Here is a 19,254-nt window from a genome sequence, read left to right on the forward strand (position 1 = left end):
CCCTCAGGTTTAAATGGAGGGGGCAGCCCTGGTGTCCCTCCTTTTCGAGGGTTTGCATGGAGGTCGAAATCGCCCTTTCCCATCAGTCGAAGGCTTTCATTTGAGGAGCACCCCTTCTTTTCTGCTGTCGTAGGGGGTGAAATTTTAGGGGAGAACGCATTTCTTTGCCCTTGTTGAAGCGAGGTGAGCCCGCCTGCGGCGTCAGTTTCGGGGCTGGCTTGCGGGAAGCCGCAGCTCCGGCAGCGTTTGCAGGGCTGCAATGGGGCTGTGCCGCTGCATTGGAGGGCGCTGCCCGTGCCCGCGGCCCGGCGCGGAACGTTCCCGCTCGGGAGCGCTGCTGGCACGGCCCGGGCAGCTGCCGGGGCGCACGGGGGATTCGGCGCGGCCGGGCCGGCCAAGGGCGGCAGGGGCGGAGCCGCGCCGGTGCGAGCCGTGCGGAGCCGAGCGGAGCCGGGCCGGGCCGGCCAAGGGCGGCAGAGGCGGCGCGGGCGCTGCTGCGCCGGCCCGGGCGGTGCCGGCCGCTCCGTCCGCTCCGGGCGCGGGGCTCGGGCGCCGCCGGTAGCCCCGGGCCCGGTGCCGGCCCCGCCGGGCAGGGGCAGCGGGCGGGGCTCCCCGGGACGGCGCCGGCCCCGCGTGCCGGAGCAGCCGCCGCAGGAGCCGCTTTCCTGCCGGGAGCCGCGCTCCGTCCGGGGCCGGCAGCGAGCGCGGGGTTCGGCCGCTCCACGTTCGGCGGTGCCGTGGCTCGGAGGCGCTTTGGAGGCGTTGATGGCATCGCTGGGTTCGGTTTGCAGCGGGTGTCCGCTAAGGGATACGGTGTTCTTCCTGAGCGGCACGGTTCTCGGTGCCGGTAGGGATGATAAAGGTTTGTTTTGGATTGAGTTTTGTAGTCGGATTTTTTTTTCCGGGTATTATGTTTAGAAGGGCGCGCAATGGTTTTTACGGGTCGTAGCGCGAAGCAGCAGTTCGGATTTTAATTCTGTTGCGGTGGCTTTTATTAGCGTGAGTGTGTAGTGTTTGTTTTGGGGGGCTTGGGGTAGCGTCGTGTCGTTCATAGCAGCGGGTTTTTAATCTTTATAATTGCATGTGTGTTTATCGTCTTCCAGGGCTTTTATTTGTTTGGTTTATTTGATTGTAGTGTATGTTTTATGTTACGGGTAATTTGTTTATGGTTACGTTTGTCTTTAGTATTTGTGTTTGTTTCTAGGTGGTATTTTTATTTTGATAGCTTGAGGCACTATGGGTTTATTCAGTTGGGAATAATTTTTTTGTTGCAGATTTAAGTTTATCTGGTTTTTGGTATTATTCTTGTTGTTGGTTTCTTTATTTTCTTTTTTTTTTGTTGTTGTTGTCTTTTAATGTATTTGAGTATTGTTTATCAGCGTTTTTTTTGGGAACATGGGTATTTATATGGTGGGTTTTTAAAGTATTTATTTATTTGGGTAGTTAATTTCTTAGTTTTTAGTGGTTGAGATGTTTTTCCATTTTGTTAATTAGTTGAGGTTTTAAAGTTATTTTTACAGAGGATTGTTTATTCTTTGAGTTAGTGTAGAGGTAGAATTTTGTTGGTTTTTTTTTTTTAGTGACGTCGTTCAGGGTGAGTGGCACTGGCTTGAGTTTAGTAGATTGGTTTGACCTTTTTTAGTACTTTTTGTAATTTGCTGTGTGTGTTTCTATAGGATTTTTTTTATTTTGGTTCCATTTTTCTGTCGTGATGAGAATTGTTATTGAAAAGAGTGTTCTTTATTTTTTTGCTGACACTTGTTTGGCTGTTGGAGGTATCTTGATGTTTTTGGAAGATATTGGTTTGTTTTGTCATTTCATTTAGGAATTGGATTTTAAATATGCAATTATGACTCTAACTATATTGAAACAAAAGAAATAGATGTGTAGCAATGGGAATGAGCCAATTTTATTTTTATATATTCGGTCAATTTTTAAAATTCAAATCAAAACTTCTAAACACAAATCAAACCATCATCCTTGTAGAATCTTTCACAGCAGCGGGCTAAAGATCCTGGTTTTGTTGACAGGATTTACTGGTTCTGGAAGAACAAGAGGGAAGTACAAGCCTAACTACTTCTAGCTCACAGACCCGTCCAGTGAACCCAGCTTTGTGTTTTGGTGGGCTTGTGATGACTTTGAAATCAATTGCTCATTACAGTAAAAAAATTAATGTTTTTTTGAACGTGACAGCAGAAATAACTTTAGGCACCAACTTAATAATAATAGATCACCAGTTTAAGTTAAAAATTCATGCTAGACTATCAAAATTTAAAGGTAAATTATTATGTATTAGGTGATGGTATAAACTGTATGTTCTAATGTGTAATGCAAAGATACATACATACCTGAAAGTCCTTAGAGGAAACAAATTTTTATGTCTGCTGTTTGATTGTTTACCATATGATATTTGGTTTTATTTCCCAGGGATCGGTGAATTTTAACTTTGGAGTCCTCTATGCTAAGGATGCTCAGCTTACAGATGATGAAATGTTCAGTAATGGTGAGTTTTTCACCTTCTCTTTAATTGCTGTGCTGATCTGAATAAGAAAAAAACAAAAGCAAGAGAAAAAAAAGGATGGTTTATTATTTTTTACGCTGTTATGTTTGTTTCCTCAGTATTTGCTGCAGCTCTGCTTACCCAAGCTTTGGGTTCCTTCTGTCCCACTGGGAGTTGCCCAATTTGGTTGCATCTGGTGAAATTCACCCTGAGACCTTACAGAACCAGCTTCAACTACGTGAGAGCCATTTGCAGTTCTCTCCAGACACCTGGAAAATGGGCGACGTTTCTGAGGATCCGGCGAGCGTGCTTCTGTCAAAACTCAGTCTGTGAAATTCCTGGGGAAAACCCTTCTGTGTCCTGAAGGGTTCAAACTCTGGTGAGGATCCAGTTATCAGGTGCTCACCTGGATGGTTCCAGCTCCCAAAGGTAACACTTGTACTCTTGCCCTGTAGTTTACATCTATTGTATTTTTGTTATTTTGCAAGATTTTTTGTCTTTGCAAAATATTGTGCATTTCACTCTTTGGAACCTCTCAGATGGTTCTTTGGTGCAGCACCACCCCATGGGACACTTGGCTGCTGTCCTGAAGGGGTTGGTCGCTAGAATTGTAAATCCTGGAGAGTTTATAAGTCTTCTGTCCCCAGGGAGGTGTCATGCTTTGTTTACTTTTGTTCTGTTGGTTAGGCGCTGCTTCTCGTTGCAAGTATGAATTTCAAACTGCCCTGTTCTTATTTTAACTGTTTTCCTGGTTCTCTCCGTCCGGCAGGGAAAGACTCTCGTATCCTTGTCGTCGGGCTCGGTGCTGTCCAAGAAGATACAGAGACTAAAAAAATCATAAGAAGCAAAATATGACTGCAGGGAAAAGCTGGAGAGAACAGAAGGTGATATTGTTATCCTTACCCTGTATTAGAAACATCGGCTGTGCTTTGATGCTGGCAGCTGCCAGGGGCTTGTTGGCTCTTTGTAGGCAGGTGTAGGTGTTCACTTGTAGTTTTTTTCTCTGTTCAAGTCAATTCAAACTTTGCTAAGCTTATATTTGCAAATTACTCTCTAGCACAGTCCAGCATGACATTTTTGAATGTTGTAAAAATACCATGTTACTTGGAAATTGCTAATGAAGAGAAGCTTTAGGGGAAAATAAGATTTTAGGGTTGGAAGATGTGAGAAGAATTTTGTGGGGATGTTAGACTGAAGTAAAGCACACTTGCAGCTGGACTGGCACGCTGGCAGGTCCCCTATTAAACAGTAGTGCTGAGATTAGCCTGGGGGTTGCCCATTGTTTCTGTAGAAATCAATGTTTCCTGGTCTTCAGAGGTAAGCTGCTTTGAAAAGCTGGAAGGTGCAACATGCTGACAATCCCCGTGCTTTGGAGTAAAAGTAGATTTCAGAAGGGTCCTAGGCTTTTGTCTTTTCCTAGAAGTCGATGTAATCCTATTGAGGAGTTTTTAATTCTGTGCTGCCATGTCATCGATCAGGGCCCTGTCATACTAATCATCATACAAGTGCAAAACAAAAAATCAGACCCTGTCCCAACCACTTAGAGCCCAGAACACGATTTCCTCGGGCTGCCATTTGTGTGCCATCGGTACTCACCACGGAAGGGAGCTGGGGATTGTTGCAGCTGTTGGGAACAAACCGCTTCTCGTCACACAGCAATGGAATTGGGACGACGCCTCGGCCAGCCCCTCTCTGCCATCGTCTCCTGAATCTGCAGCAGAGCAGTTCCAGTCCATCCGGGCACATGTAATCCAGTTCCTGATGATCTGAGCACACGGAGCAGCGCTCAGCTGCTGTGGGGGGCTCACGGAAGGCAGAGTGTGCATTGTCATCTTCCTGAACCTACAGACAAATCAAAGTGAGAAGCCACAGCGTGGAAATCAGTTGCATATATGCTAAATAAAACTTGCAGATTTTTTTAAGAATTGTTGTTGCTTGTTCTTTGTTGTGCTTCAGTGCTTAGAAAACCTCCCTTTAAAATCAGTTCAGTTCATCAGTTGAACCTTTGTTTGCAGACCCTCACTGAGCAGAATTCATTGCAGACTCAGTGCACGCTGTGCTGGCCTCCCGGGAGTGTGAGGAGCTCATGTGTGCTACTTTTTGCTTTAGGACGCTCTGAGGTATTTATTCCTTTTGGGATACGTGATGAGAATTCCCAAGAGAGGTAGTTATAAGGTATGACATCGGGGAAAAGCCTGTGTGGTTGGAATGTTGTTGCTGTCAAAAGTTAATTTTTTCTTAGCCAGTAGTTAGCTTTTTGCTTTATTTTTGTGGTATCAGTATTTTATTGTTTAAAAAATTGCTTCAAAATAACTTTAGTGGCTGGCCATCAGTACCTTGTTCAGATTTGCCTATTTGCTTGTAGCTAAAATGTTCACATCTTGTTTATAATTCTATTTAAGAAACTGCTGCCCAGCCAACTAATAACTGAATATCTATCTGTCTGGGACACGGGGAGAGGATTTAGGTAATGTCTTTGTTTCCAGAAAAAAGTTGTAGTGTAGTTTCTAAATAGAGGAGAAGGGGGTGAAGACTCAGGGCTCTGATGCCGTTGGGGCACCCCAAGGTCCCCCAGGAGAGGGAGCCCCACTGGGGTGCAGGAGCAGGTGTGTTCTCATGTAATATAGAATAAATTATAAATATAAATATGAAAATTATAAACATGAAAATATTTTTAAAAATCGTTACATAAAACAGGCTTTTTTTATTTGTCAATAGGCAGGGTTTTGATTATAAAAATTATAAATACAAATAATATGAAGGTAGAAATGTAAGCATAGGAATATATCATAAATAAATACAGATATATATATATAAAAAGTTTAAAAACAAGAAAAAATTAGTTGTAGCAGTAGATATGATACATAAATAATAATTTAAATACATTTCTAGAATTTTATGTATATTATATTTAATTAATAATACACTGCATCAAAAGAAACTATAAATATAAATGTGCATATAATTATACTAAGTATAAAAATGTTTCAATATCGTTTGAAAAAAGGTGGTTTTTTGTATTTATTTGGCTAGAGATGGGGGTTTTATTTTGAATAAAAGAAGTATCATAGAAATATAAATCTAAATATAGAAATATACAGTCAATATAGAAAGATATTTATAAAAACACGAGCGAACGACGCCGCCTTCGGCCGAATGGAACGAGCTCAGCCGAACCAAGGCGAGACCGGCGGAACCTGACGGCCTCGAGCGAACCGAGGCCAGGCTTGCGAGGCTGCCTGAACCGAGCCGAGCTCAGCCGAACCGAGCCCGCTGCTCTCGTGCGCGCTAATTAGCGCGAGTGCGGTCACAGCCCAATGAGCTCCTGTGCCACCCCGCGCTCCCGATCGTGTCCGTGCGATGGCCGGGCCGCCCGCGGGACGCGGCAGCAGGAGAGCCCCGAGCCGGGCGAGTTTAACGTGAGGCGGCGCCGCTTGCCCGCCCTCAGGGAGCCGAGCGGAGTCGCGTCGAGCGCACTGAGCGGCTCCGAGTTCGGCCGAAGCGAGGCGAGCCGAGCCGCGCCGAACGTACAGAGCGGCTCCGAGTTCGGCCGAAGCGAGGCGAGCCGCGCCGCGCCGAACGTACAGAGCGGCTCCGATTTCGGCCGAAGCGAGCCGAGCCGCGCCGAACGTACAGAGCGGCTCCGAGTTCGGCCGAAGCGAGGCGAGCCGCGCCGAACGTACAGAGCGGCTCCGAGTTCGGCCGAAGCGAGCCGAGCCGGGCTGCGCCGAGCGCAGAGAGCGGCTCCGAGTTCGGCCGAAGCGAGCCGAGCCGCGCCGCGCCGAACGTACAGAGCGGCTCCGAGTTCGGCCGAAGCGAGCCGAGCCGAGCCGCGCCGAACGTACAGAGCGGCTCCGAGTTCGGCCGAAGCGAGCCGAGGTGGCCCGAGCGCAGAGAGCGGCTCCGAGTTCGGCTGAAGCGAGCCGAGCCGCGCCGAGCGCACTGAGCGGCTCCGAGTTCGGCCGAAGCGAGCCGAGCCGCGCCGAAGAGGCGAGTACAGCCGAATGCAGCCGACAATAGCCGAGTTTAGCCGTTTACAGCCGAGTTTAGCCGAGCAGCTGTGAGCCTTGAGGTGAGCGTGCATCATTGCCAGCTTGGGATTGAGTGAAATGCGCTAAGGAAACCAGCTTTGGGGAGGGAGGCAGGGAAATCCTCTCTTAACGTTTACCAATAATTCCGTCAAACTCATCACGGCAGGACAGCGTGAAGACTGAAAGTGTAAGAAGATGTAGAGAGAAACAGAGAATCTGACAGGAGCATCGAATGCACAAGTGCACGAATTTTGCTTTTTGCTTGGATGTAAATTCAGAAGTTTTAAGGAATTTGGGAAGAAGAAGGGACATTTCAGAAGGAGAAGAAGTTGTTGTTACAGTCCTGGCAAAATCTTTTGTTCTAGCTAATAAAAGAAGTTAGTTTAAAAAACAAAAAATAAAAAGTGGGGTTTTTTTCTTCACTGTTATATTCATTGGTGATATATGGTGTGTTGTTTTATTTCTTGGTGTTATTAACTCTGTGTAAATTGTTTTTTGAGTGAAGCTAACTTTGGATGGGTTGTTTTGTATTTGAGGTAGGATTAATTTCAATAGGTTTCTTTCATAGACTTCTGATCGGTATTACTGGGATTTTGGTTTTGTTTACTGTATGCATAAACATAGAGATTTGGTAGGGCCAGTTGGGCTGCTGGAGTTTTGGGTGTGAATTTATTAGATGGCTTTTGTTAAACACAGAAAAATTATATAAGGTAACAGCAAATTACTCAATTACCCAATTTATCCAGCTATGTAACCTTACCACAAAGTTTTATATCTTGCCAGTTTTCTGTTCTTCTGCTCCAAGTAGTTGTAGCAAAAAAGAAAGTACTGCTATTTTTCTGAAGAGTTTTCTTCTATAACAAGCCCTTTACTCCCCTTGAATCTGAGTCAGAGCTAAACAGCTGCAGCTGCTCTGAGGGCTTGGTGGGTTTCGCCCCCTCCCTTTTCCTGGGTGGCATGGGAACGAGAGGCGGGGCACAATCAGGGGTATATTAACCCCAGCCGTGGCTGAGGGGCTTCATTCCCTCTCGGGGATGTGCTGGGGTAAGAGCTCTCCTCTCATTTCAGGGAAGAGGCTTTTTCAGCTTGTCTCAGCTTGTTTTCAGCAGGTGTTTCTGGGCGTCTAAAGCACAGAGGCTTGGAAGATTCTGTGAAGAAAACAGCATAGAAAACAGGGAATATTTAGGTTTGTGATTTTGGGTTTTGTGTTTAGGGGTGGTAAAGTGCCTTTGTAATTTTTGGTTTTGCTCTGGTTTTTTTTTTTTTTTTTTTTTTTTTTTTTTGGTTGGATTTTTTTTGGTGGAATTTTTGGTTTCTTAGGTTATCTTTTTGGGGTTTGTGGTTGGTTTTCGTTGCTTTCTTTGATTTTTTGGTGGTTTCTGTATTTTTTTTTTTTGTGTGGGGATTTAGGTGTTTTGGGTTTTCTTATTTTTGTTTTCTGGTTTAGTTTTTTTTTTTTTTTTGTTTTGTATTTTTTTTTTGTTTTTTTTTTTGTTTAATTGAGGAGTGAGACTCCCTGAAATTCCAAGCTGTGTCAAGCACAACAAATTCTCAGCAGATTCATTGTGTCTTCAGAGGGATCTGCCCAGTGTCCAAGATGATGTTTGAGACTCAGGCTTCTGATGAGTTGAGGATTGTGACTGGGAGAGGGAGGGTGATCAGGTATCCAGTTAGGAGTTATTGTGGAAGGAAGGAGGTTTGCAGGCAGCAGGTGAGAAAGGGTGTTTATTTGAGGCCCCCCCCCCACAAGGCTGTTCAGAAGCCTAGCAGAGGCATTGCCATGTCTTGCAGCACACAAGGTCATCCAGTGCACTCACAGGAATGCCATTTAACTTTGCCTTTCTCTTACCCAGGTGCCACCCCTAATGAAGGCCACAGCCTTGGAATCAGGATGAAGCTGGAGCCTGAGGGAGCCAGGCACGCTCAGGAAAGGGCAAGTAGCTGCCTTGCTGGGATTTGGCCCACATAACTCTGGACTCACACTTTGGTTTTGGTTTTCTTTATTGTAGCTGACCAAGAGGCTCATAGGCGCTCACGAGGCCCTCCGAGGCAGACTCATTTCAGGTGCAACGTGGATTCCCATCACCAATCATCCAAAAGATAAGTTGGGGGCCACGGCCTGGAGATGAGAGAATAGTGGGTTGGTAGTTCTTGGGGCAGATTTAGAAATGAGCAAAGGGAAAAGCATTCTTCTCCAAGGGCCTCTTAGGACAGCTAAAGGGAGAGGCTCTACTTTTGATGGCAGCTTTCAGGTGGGCGGTGCAGAACAGCTCCGGTGTGTGCCGTGTTCCCTGGTGTGTCCTTGGGGTCCCTTTTGCCCTCTTCCCTCGAGGCCCTCACCACAAGCATGATGTGTCGTGTTTCAGGTCCCCCTGTTTGTCACGTTCTGTGTCACGGGTGTCTGCAGGTATTTGTGCCGGAGCTGTTCTGCCCTGCTGCATGGCGTGCTGCAGTAGGACAAACCATGGGGAGTTTGAATTTGTGATGTGGGCTGTACTTGGGCTCTAGATGCTTTTCCTAGATTGACATAAGGTGTTTGCAGCCTTTGAGTTATCCTGGTGGTGTTTGACATATGTTGTAACTTTCTTTCAGGTGCAGATGCATTCCATGTGTGGCAGAGGGTCAGGGTTAGGAGGTGCCGGGCCTTCTTAGGAGCGCGGTGAGTAGCAGAGCGGTGGGGTTTTGGCCGATGCGGTGCCAAGGTCAGGCACCGATGTTTGGTTCTCTTTAATACAGCTGTCTGAGAGACACCAGCCCGGTGCCAGCAGGACCTTCCCAGGTGACGAGGTGGCCTTTCTATGCACCTGACACAGACCGGCATCCCCAGATGTCTGAGAGATAAGTAGAGGGCTGTGACCCACAGAGGGGATGAAGGCATGGTGCTGGTTTGGGAATTACTGGGAGGGGTTTTTGAGTCCAGTTTGGAGGTGGGGGGTGTTTATGAAGTGGCCCCTTAGGCCCCATAAAAGCCACGTCTCACTTTTGATCCCAGTGCTGAGGTGTGCAGGGCAGAGCAGTCCTGGTGTGTCTCGTGTCACTTGTCTGTTGTGCATTATGTGTTGTTTGTGTATCCCATGTCTTTTACCTTAGGGGGGCCTGTCAGAAACCTTGGCATCGTTGTTAGCATCTGTGATCTCTGCATTCCTTGGCCTGGCACCCAGGCCATAGAACTTTTGACTGGGGAGCTCAGACAGGCATCAGACTCTCTTCTCTCTTTGGAAGCATCCAGTCAGGTGTCTTGTCAGGTCTTGTTCTGAGCTGTAGGGACAGCTATGCCCCACCTGGATCCATTATGGTGGATTAGGACTTGTAAAAATGTGAGGGCAGGCAGAGGATTCTGACCATAGGATTCCTAGGCATCGATCTTTGCTGTTCTTGGAATAAATCCTTCAGTTAGCATCTTCTTCCTCCAGGGTTCTCTGAGCCTCATCAGCTGACCGTCAGTTTGAAGTCAGTCATCTCCCTTTGCGTTCTCTCAGTCCTTGCAGCCATTTTCCTTGCCAAGAGATTTCTGTTCCTGTTGTGTCCCCGTTGTCTGTCCTGTCCTGTCTGTCCTGTGTCACGGGTGTCAGCACACGTATGTGCCGGGGCTGCTCTGCCCTGCCGCACAGCCTGGTGCGATAGGAGAGGGCCCGGGGACTTGGAATGTGTAATGTGGGGTGTAGTTGGACTCTGGGTGGGATTTGTAGATGGGCACAGGATATCTGGAGCTCTTCAGTTATCATGCAACAGTTTGACTCTTGTCCTAACTTTTTTTCTTCAGATTGAGATGGATTAAATCTGTGCCAGAGGGCCCCGTCCCGGGTGAGGGGATTGCCCCGAGCAGGTGAGGCCCCGTTTGTCTCTGCAGCAGAAGTGTGTATGGTGACTCTGTTACAGCACTGTTCTTTGTCTTTGTTTTTAGGAAATAAATCTGGATACCAGCAGCCAAGGTGAGCAGCGGAGAGAAGTGGTTGTTATTGCTCAGCTCTCAAGCACAGCAATTTTTCAGTAGATTCATCGTGTCGCAGGAGAGATCTGCCCAGTGTCAAGGATGATGTTTGAGATTGAGGCTTCAGGTGATTGAGGATTGTGACTGGGAGAGGGAGGGTGATCAGGTATCCAGTTAGGAGTTCTTGGGAGGGGGTTTGCAGGCAGCAGGGTGAGAAAGGGTGTTTATTTGTTTATTTGAGGGCCCCCCCACACAAGGCTGTTCAGACGCCTAGCAGAGGCATTGCCATGTCTTGCAGCACACAAGGTCATCGAGTGCACTCACAGGAATGCCATTTAACTTTGCCTTTCTCTTACCCAGGTGCCACCCCTAATGAAGGCCACAGCCTTGGAATCAGGATGAAGCTGGAGCCTGAGGGAGCCAGGCACGCTCAGGAAAGGGCAAGTAGCTGCCTTGCTGGGATTTGGCCCGCATAACTCTGGACTCATACTTTGGTTTTGGTTTTCTTTATTGTAGCTGACCAAGAGGCTCATAGGCGCTCACGAGGCCCTCCGAGGCAGACTCATTTCAGGTGCAACGTGGATTCCCATCACCAATCATCCAAAAGATAAGTTGGGGGCCACGGCCTGGAGATGAGAGAATAGTGGGTTGGTAGTTCTTGGGGCAGATTTAGAAATGAGCAAAGGGAAAAGCATTCTTCTCCAAGGGCCTCTTAGGACAGCTAAAGGGAGAGGCTCTACTTTTGATGGCAGCTTTCAGGTGGGCGGTGCAGAACAGCTCCGGTGTGTGCCGTGTTCCCTGGTGTGTCCTTGGGGTCCCTTTTGCCCTCTTCCCTCGAGGCCCTCACCACAAGCATGATGTGTCGTGTTTCAGGTCCCCCTGTTTGTCACGTTCTGTGTCACGGGTGTCTGCAGGTATTTGTGCCGGAGCTGTTCTGCCCTGCTGCATGGCGTGCTGCAGTAGGACAAACCATGGGGAGTTTGAATTTGTGATGTGGGCTGTACTTGGGCTCTAGATGCTTTTCCTAGATTGACATAAGGTGTTTGCAGCCTTTGAGTTATCCTGGTGGTGTTTGACATATGTTGTAACTTTCTTTCAGGTGCAGATGCATTCCATGTGTGGCAGAGGGTCAGGGTTAGGAGGTGCCGGGCCTTCTTAGGAGCGCGGTGAGTAGCAGAGCGGTGGGGTTTTGGCCGATGCGGTGCCAAGGTCAGGCACCGATGTTTGGTTCTCTTTAATACAGCTGTCTGAGAGACACCAGCCCGGTGCCAGCAGGACCTTCCCAGGTGACGAGGTGGCCTTTCTATGCACCTGACACAGACCGGCATCCCCAGATGTCTGAGAGATAAGTAGAGGGCTGTGACCCACAGAGGGGATGAAGGCATGGTGCTGGTTTGGGAATTACTGGGAGGGGTTTTTGAGTCCAATTAGGAGGTTGGGGGTGTTCATGAAGTGGCCCCTTAGGCCCCATAAAAGCCACGTCTCACTTTTGATCACAGTGCTGAGGTGTGCAGGGCAGAGCAGTCCCGGTGTGTCTCGTGTCCTTTGTCTGTTGTGCATTATGTGTTGTTTGTGTATCCCATGTCTTTTACCTTAGGGGGGCCTGTCAGAAACCTTGGCATCGTTGTTAGCATCTGTGATCTCTGCATTCCTTGGCCTGGCACCCAGGCCATAGATGCGATTCTGATACCTGTCTGAGCTCCCAGTCAAAAGTTCTCTCTTTGGAAGCATCCAGTCAGATGTCTTGTCAGGTCTTGTTCTGAGCTGTAGGGACAGCTATGCCCCACCTGGATCCATTATGGTGGATTAGGACTTGTAAAAATGTGAGGGCAGGCAGAGGATTCTGACCATAGGATTCCTAGGCATCGATCTTTGCTGTTCTTGGAATAAATCCTTCAGTTAGCATCTTCTTCCTCCAGGGTTCTCTGAGCCTCATCAGCTGACCGTCAGTTTGAAGTCAGTCATCTCCCTTTGCGTTCTCTCAGTCCTTGCAGCCATTTTCCTTGCCAAGAGATTTCTGTTCCTGTTGTGTCCCCGTTGTCTGTCCTGTCCTGTCTGTCCTGTCCTGTCTGTCCTGTCCTGTCTGTCCTTTGTCACGGGTGTCAGCACACATTTGTGCCGGGGCTGCTCTGCCCTGCCGCAGAGCCAGCTGCAATAGTAGAAGTCCTGGGGACTTGGAATGTGTAATGCGGGGTGTAGTTGGACTCTAGGTGGGATTTGTAGATGGACACAGGATATCTGGAGCTCTTCAGTTATCATGCAACAGTTTGACTCTTGTCCTAACTTTTTTCTTCAGATTGAGATGGGTTAAATCTGTGCCAGAGGGCCCCGTCCCGGGTGAGGGGATTGCCCCGAGCAGGTGAGGCCACATTTGTCTCTGCAGCAGAAGTGTGTATGGTGACTCTGTTACAGCACTGTTCTTTGTCTTTCTTTTTAGGAAGTCAATCTGGATGCCAGCAGCCAAGATGAGCAGCGGAGAGAAGTGGTTGTTATTGCTCAGCTCTCAAGCACAACAATTTTTCAGCAGATTCATCGTGTCACAAGAGGGATCTTCCCAGTGTCAAGGATGATGTTTGAGATTGAGGCTTCAGGTGAGTTGGGGATTGTGACTGGGAGAGGGAGGGTGATCAGGTATCCAGTTTAGGAGTTCTTGGGAGGGGTTTTGAAGGCAGCAGGGTGAGAAAGGGTGTTTATTTGTTTATTTGAGGGCCCCCCCACACAAGGCTGTTCAGAACCCTAGCAGAGGCATTCCCATGTCTTAGAGCACACAAGGTCATCGAGTGCACTCACAGCAATGCCATTTATCTTTGCCTTTCTCTAACCTAGGTGCCACTCCTAATAGAGGCCACAGCCTTGGAATCAGGATGAAGCTGGAGCCTGAGGGAGCCAGGCACACTCAGGAAAGGGCAAGTAGCTGACTTGCAGGGATTTGGCCCACATAACTCTGGACTCACACTTTGGTTTTGGTTTTCTTTATTGTAGCTGACCGAGAGGCTCACAGGCCATCACGGGGCCCTCCGAGGCAGACTCATTTCAGGTGCAACGTGGATTTCCATCACCCATCATCCAAAAGATAAGTGGGGGGCCATGGCCTGGAGATGGGGGAGTAGCGGGTTGGGAGTTGTTGGGGTAGATGTAAAACATAGCGGAGGGAAAAGCAATCTTCTCCAAGGCCCTCTTAGGACAGCTAAAGGGAGAGGCTCTACTTTTGATGGCAGCTTTCAGGCAGGCAGTGCAGATTAGCTCTGGTCTGTGTCCTGTTGTCCGGTGTGCCGTGTTCCCTAGTGTGTCTTTGGGGTCCCTTTTGTCTTCCCACCTCAATCCCCTCACCACAAGCATGATGTGTCGTGTTTCTTGTCTATCTGTTTGTCACGTTCTGTGTCACGGGTGTGTGCACACATTTGTGCCGGAGATGTTCTGCCCTGCCGCATGGCCTGCTGCAATAGGACAAGCCTTGGGGAGTGGGAATTTGTAGTGTGGGGTGTACTTGGGCTCTAGATGCTGTTTCTAGATTGACATAAGGTGTTTGCAGCTTGTGAGTTACCCTGGTGGTGTTTGACATATGTTCTAACTTGCTTTCAGGTGCAGATGCATTGCATCCATGGCAGAGGGTCAGGGTTAGGAGGTGCCGGGCCTCCTTTGGAGAGCGGTGAGTAGCAGAGTGGTGGGGTTTTGGGCAATGTGGTGCCACGATCAGGCACTGATGTTTGGTTTTCGTTACTACAGCTGTCTGAGAGACACCAGCCTGGTGCCAGCAGGACCTTCCCAGGTGACGAGGTGGCCTTTCTTTGTACCTGACACAGACCGGCATCCCCAGATGTCTGAGAGATAAGTAGGAGGGCTGTGACCCACAGAGGGGATGAACGTGGGGTGCTGGTTGGGGAATTACTGGGAGGGGGTTTTTGAGTCCAATTTGGAGGTGGGGTGTGTCCATGAAGTGGCCCCTTAGGCCCCATGAAAGCAAAGTCTCACTCTTGACCACAGTGCTGAGGTGCGCAGGGCAGAGCAGTCCCGGTGTGTCTCATGTCACTTGTCTGTTGTGCATTGTGTGTTGTTTGTGTATCCCGTTTCTTTTACGTTATTCTTTGAGGGGCCTGTCAGACACCCTGGCATCATTGTTGGCATCTGTGATCTCTGCATTCCTTGGCCTGGCACCCAGGCCATAGATGCGATTCTGACACCTGTCTGAGCTCTCCAGTCAGAAGTTCTCTCTTTGGAAGCATCCAGTCAGATGTCTTTTCAGGTCTTGTTCTGAGCTGTACAGACAGCTATGCCCCACCTGGATCCATTTTGGTGGATTAGGACTTGTAATAGTATGATGTTAGTTAGAGGATTCTGACCATAGGATTCCTAGGCATCCATCTTTGGTGTTCTTGGAATAAATCACTCATTTAGCATCTTCTCCCTCCAGGGTTCTCTGAGCCTCATCAGCTCACCATCGGTCTCAGCTCGGTCATCTCCTTTTGCATTCTCTCAGTCCTTGCAGCCATTTTCCTGGCCAAGAGATTTCTGTCAATGTTGTGTCCGCATTGTCCGTCCTGTCTTGTCCTGCCTGTCCTGTGTCACGGGTGTCAGCACACATTTGTGCCGGAGCTGCTCTGCCCTGCCGCACAGCCTGGTGCAATAGGAGAGGGCCCGGGGACCTGGAATGTGTAATGTGGGGTGTAGGTGGACTCTAGATGGGATTTGTAGATGGACTCATCATATCTGGAGCTCTTCAGTTATCCTGCAACTGTTTGACTCTTATCCTAACTTTTTTTCCAGATTCAGATGGATTAAATCTGTGCCAGAGGGCCCCATCCCAGGTGAGGGGATTGCCCCGAGCAGGTGAGGCCCCATTTGTCTCTGCAGCAGAAGTGTGTATGGTGACTGTGTTACAGCACTTTTCTTTGTCTTTCTTTTTAGGAAGTCAATCTGGATACCATCAGCCAAGGTGAGCAGCGGAGAGAAGTGGTTGTTATTGCTCAGCTCTCAAGCACAACAATTTTTCAGCAGATTCATCATGACACAAGAGGGATCTTCCCAGTGTCAAGGATGATGTTTGAGATTGAGGCTTCAGGTGAGTTGGGGATTGTGACTGGGAGAGGGAGGGTGATCAGGTATCCAGTTTAGGAGTTCTTTGGCGGGGTTTTGAAGGCAGCAGGGTGAGAAAGGGTGTTTATTTGTTTTAGGGCCCCCCCCCCACAAGGCTGTTCAGAAGCCTAGCAGAGGCATTGCCATGTCTTAGAGCACACAAGGTCATCCACTGCACTCACCAGGAATGACATTTATCTTTGCCTTTCTTTTGCCCAGGTACCACCCCTAATGAAGGCCACAGCCTTGGAACCAGGATGAAGCTGGAGCCTGAGGGAGCCAGGCACACTGAGGAGAGGGCAAGTAGCTGACTGGCTGGGATTTGGCCCACATAACTCTAGACTCACACTTTGGTTTTGGTTTTCTTTATTGTAGCTGACCAGAGACTAACAGGTGGTCATGGGGCCCTCCGAGGCAGACTCATTTCAGGTGCAACGTGGATCCACATCACCGATCATCCAAAAGATAAGTCGGGGGCCACGGCCTGGAGATGGGAGAGTAGCAGGTTGGGAATCCCTGGGACAGATTTAAAAATTCGCAGCAGGAAAAGCAATCTTCTCCAAGGGCCTCTTAGGACGGCTAAAGGGAGAGGCTCTACTTTTGATGGCAGCTTTCAGGCAGGCAGTGCAGAACAGCTCTGGTCTGTGTCCTGTTGTCCGGTGTGCCGTGTTCCCTAGTGTGTCTTTGGGGTCCCTTTTGCCTTCTCCCCTCGAGGCCCTCACCACAAGCATGATGTGTCGTGTTTCTTGTCTATCTGTTTGTCACGTTCTGTGTCACGGGTGTGTGCACGCATTTGTGCTGGAGCTGTTCTGCCCTGCCGCATGGCCTGCTGCCGTAGTAAAAATTCCAGAAGTAAAAATCTTGGCGCAGAAATATTTAATCAAATATAAAAAAATATCAATAAAAAGATATAAAAAATATTAAAGACTACTTGCATCAGATCTAATATAGAATATAAATTTAGTTTTAAATTGACATTGGTAAAGATAAATGTGTAAGTAAGCAATATACATTAATATACATTAATATACATTATAAATACAAATATGAATATAAAAATTGAACATTAGGATAAAACCTATTTAAATTTTGTTTAAAATACAGGGTTGGGGTTTTTTTTATTCCTATTGTGTTAGAGGCAGGGTTTTTATTTTAAATAATATGAATGTAGATATTATTGTCATATATTTCTAAATATTGCGATATACAAACAAGATATAAATATATATAAACACAAAATACAAAGAAACACAAATAATAGGAAGAGATGTAATGAAGAATACGAATAACAGTATACGTAAGTATACATTTTAAATGTACATGTGAATATGAACCTGAAAAATACACAAATAAATTTAAGTTATAGGGATATATGCAATATGGAATAGAAATGTATTTATAAAAAGAAATGTATAAATGGACAGTGTACATCAATATACATTGTAAATAGAAATGTGAATAATAATATGAAAAAATACTTATAAAAATATTTAAATATTTTTAACATAAATTGATGTCTTTTTTTTTTTTTGTGTAGTGTTTTGTTTTGTCTTTTATCCTATTAGATTAGAGGCAGACAGTTTTGTTTCCCTCTTCCCGGTTGTTTTGGGGCATTTATTTCAGAGCAGTTTTCGGCGGGGGTCGCCCCTGTTCTTTTTTGCCGCCTTTGCTGCCCACAGCCCCGAGGCGCGCTGCGCCCCCGGCTGGGGCGGGCGGCAGTGCTGCCGCCTTGTGGGCAGAGCGCGGTACTGCAGCCCTGCACCGAGAGGAGTGGCGCGTGGCTGATGTCGCGGACTTTTGGTTGACCTTCTCAAGATGGCGGCAAAAAGGGCGGGGAAGTGGAGGACTGGGTGGGTGTAACTGGACTGCCTGCATGGAATACCGACGTCATGGCGGCCCCGACGGATTTTTCTGTGGCGTTTCATGTGTACTTGAGACATGCTGTGGGCTCAGGGGCGCCGCGGGCAAGCATATTTTGGCGGGTTTGTGACAGGCATCTGGGTAAACGCCTCGCTGTGCCGGGGTCCTCTCGCGTCCACTTTCCCGCCCTGAGGGAGCCAAGCTGGGCCGAATTGTTCCGAAGAGCCGAGTGCGGCCGGAAACAGCCGAGTTTCCCCGAAGAGCCGAGTGCGGCCGGAAACAGCCGAGTTTCCCCGAAGAGCCGAGTGCGGCCGGAAACAGCCGAGTTTACACCAAGAGCCGATGATAGCCAACTGGAACCGATAGCCGAGTGTAGCTGACTTGAGCTGCATTTAGACAACGTGCCGAATACGAATGAGTTTAGCCAAAGAGCCGAACTGAAACGAGTTGAGACCAAGAGCCGAACCAAGCCGAATTCAGCCGAGTTTAATTAAAAAGAACCGAATGATGCCGCAGCGCTGTGCATGCAGTGCGCCTGTGCAGACGGCAGGAGCCGCTGTATCAAGTATAAAATATCAGCTATCTATAAGAAGGAATAAAAGCTGAATGTCATGTGCAGCAGTAGAAAATTTCAGGCTCCCAGGGAAGGAATAGTTTTCTTTAAATCATTTTCGTTTTGGAGTTTTTTTTTACTCCCAGGTAGCCTGAAAGTTACTACTGCTGCTCTTTCATTCTAAAGCTAGAAAGGAAAACCAAGATTAGAAATGCAGGGAAAGAAAGAAAGAAAGAGAAAAAAAGAAAAAAAGGAAATGAAAGGAAGAAAGAAGGAAGGACAGGAAGAAAAGAAGGAAGGAAGGAAGACAGACAAAAAAACCCAAAAACCAGGAGGGTAAGGAGAAACCTAGGGAAAAAAAAAAAAGAAAAAGAAAAGAAAAAAAACCCACAGAAAAAAACCTCGGGATGGGCGAGAAACACCCCCCCTTCCCCGAAAAATCCAAGATGGGCAAGAAAAGTCCCAGAAATACCACAGAAAAAAAACCAGGAATACCAGGAATAAAACAAAATAAAGACAAAACCAAAAATACCCGTAAAACAACAACAAGGGCAAGAAAAAAATGCAGAAGAAAACCCCAAGATGGGCATGAAAAAGCCCAGAAAAAAAAAAAACAAAACAAAAAGAAACAGAAAAGTACGTAAGAAAGGCAGAGGAAAAAAAAAAATCCCAAGATGGGCAATAAAAAAAATCACAACAAAAAACCAAGATGGGGAAGAAAAAATCCAGAAAAGAAAAACCCAGGAAAAAAAAAAAACCTGAAAGAAAACCCCCAAGGGGGGCAAGGAAAAACCAGAAAAAATACCAAGATGGGCAAGAAGAATCCCAGAAAAAAAAATGCTAGATGGACCAGAAAAACCCCCGGAAAAAACCAGAAAAAAAAAAAAAAAAACAGGGGAAAAAAAAAAACAGAAAAAAATCCCAAGACGGGCAAGGAAAAACCCAGAAAAAACCAAGAAAAAAACTCCCAAGATCGGCAAGAAGAAATCTGGAAATAACCCCGCAACTCTGGCAAGAAAAAAACAGAAAAAACGCCAAGATGGGCAAGAAAAAAACTGTCGTAAAAGGTGCCGTAAAGCGCGACTGTCGTAAAAGGTGCCGTAAAGCGCGACTGTCGTAAAAGGTGCCGTAAAGCGCGACTGTCGTAAAAGCTGCCGTAAAGCGCGACTGTCGTAAAAGGTGCCGTAAAGCGCGACTGTCGTAAAAGCTGCCGTAAAGCGCGACTGTCGTAAAAGGTGCCGTAAAGCGCGACTGTCGTAAAGACTGCCGTAAAGCGCGACTGTCGTAAAGACTGCCGTAAAGCGCG

The 19,254-nt window shown here is 47.3% G+C and overlaps 1 long non-coding RNA gene across 1 annotated transcript; it reads left to right on the plus strand.

Moving 5' to 3' along the window:
• Positions 1-1,613: 1,613 nt before the first annotated feature.
• On the plus strand, positions 1,614-4,425 carry LOC134434061 (uncharacterized). Its single transcript, XR_010031800.1, has 5 exons — positions 1,614-2,121; positions 2,428-2,503; positions 2,620-2,929; positions 3,270-3,384; positions 4,157-4,425. It is a non-coding gene; the product is annotated as an uncharacterized LOC134434061 (long non-coding RNA).
• The last annotated feature ends 14,829 nt before the right edge of the window (positions 4,426-19,254 follow it).

This window comes from Melospiza melodia, unplaced genomic scaffold, assembly GCF_035770615.1.
Source record: "Melospiza melodia melodia isolate bMelMel2 unplaced genomic scaffold, bMelMel2.pri scaffold_316, whole genome shotgun sequence".
Lineage (NCBI taxonomy): Eukaryota > Metazoa > Chordata > Aves > Passeriformes > Passerellidae > Melospiza > Melospiza melodia.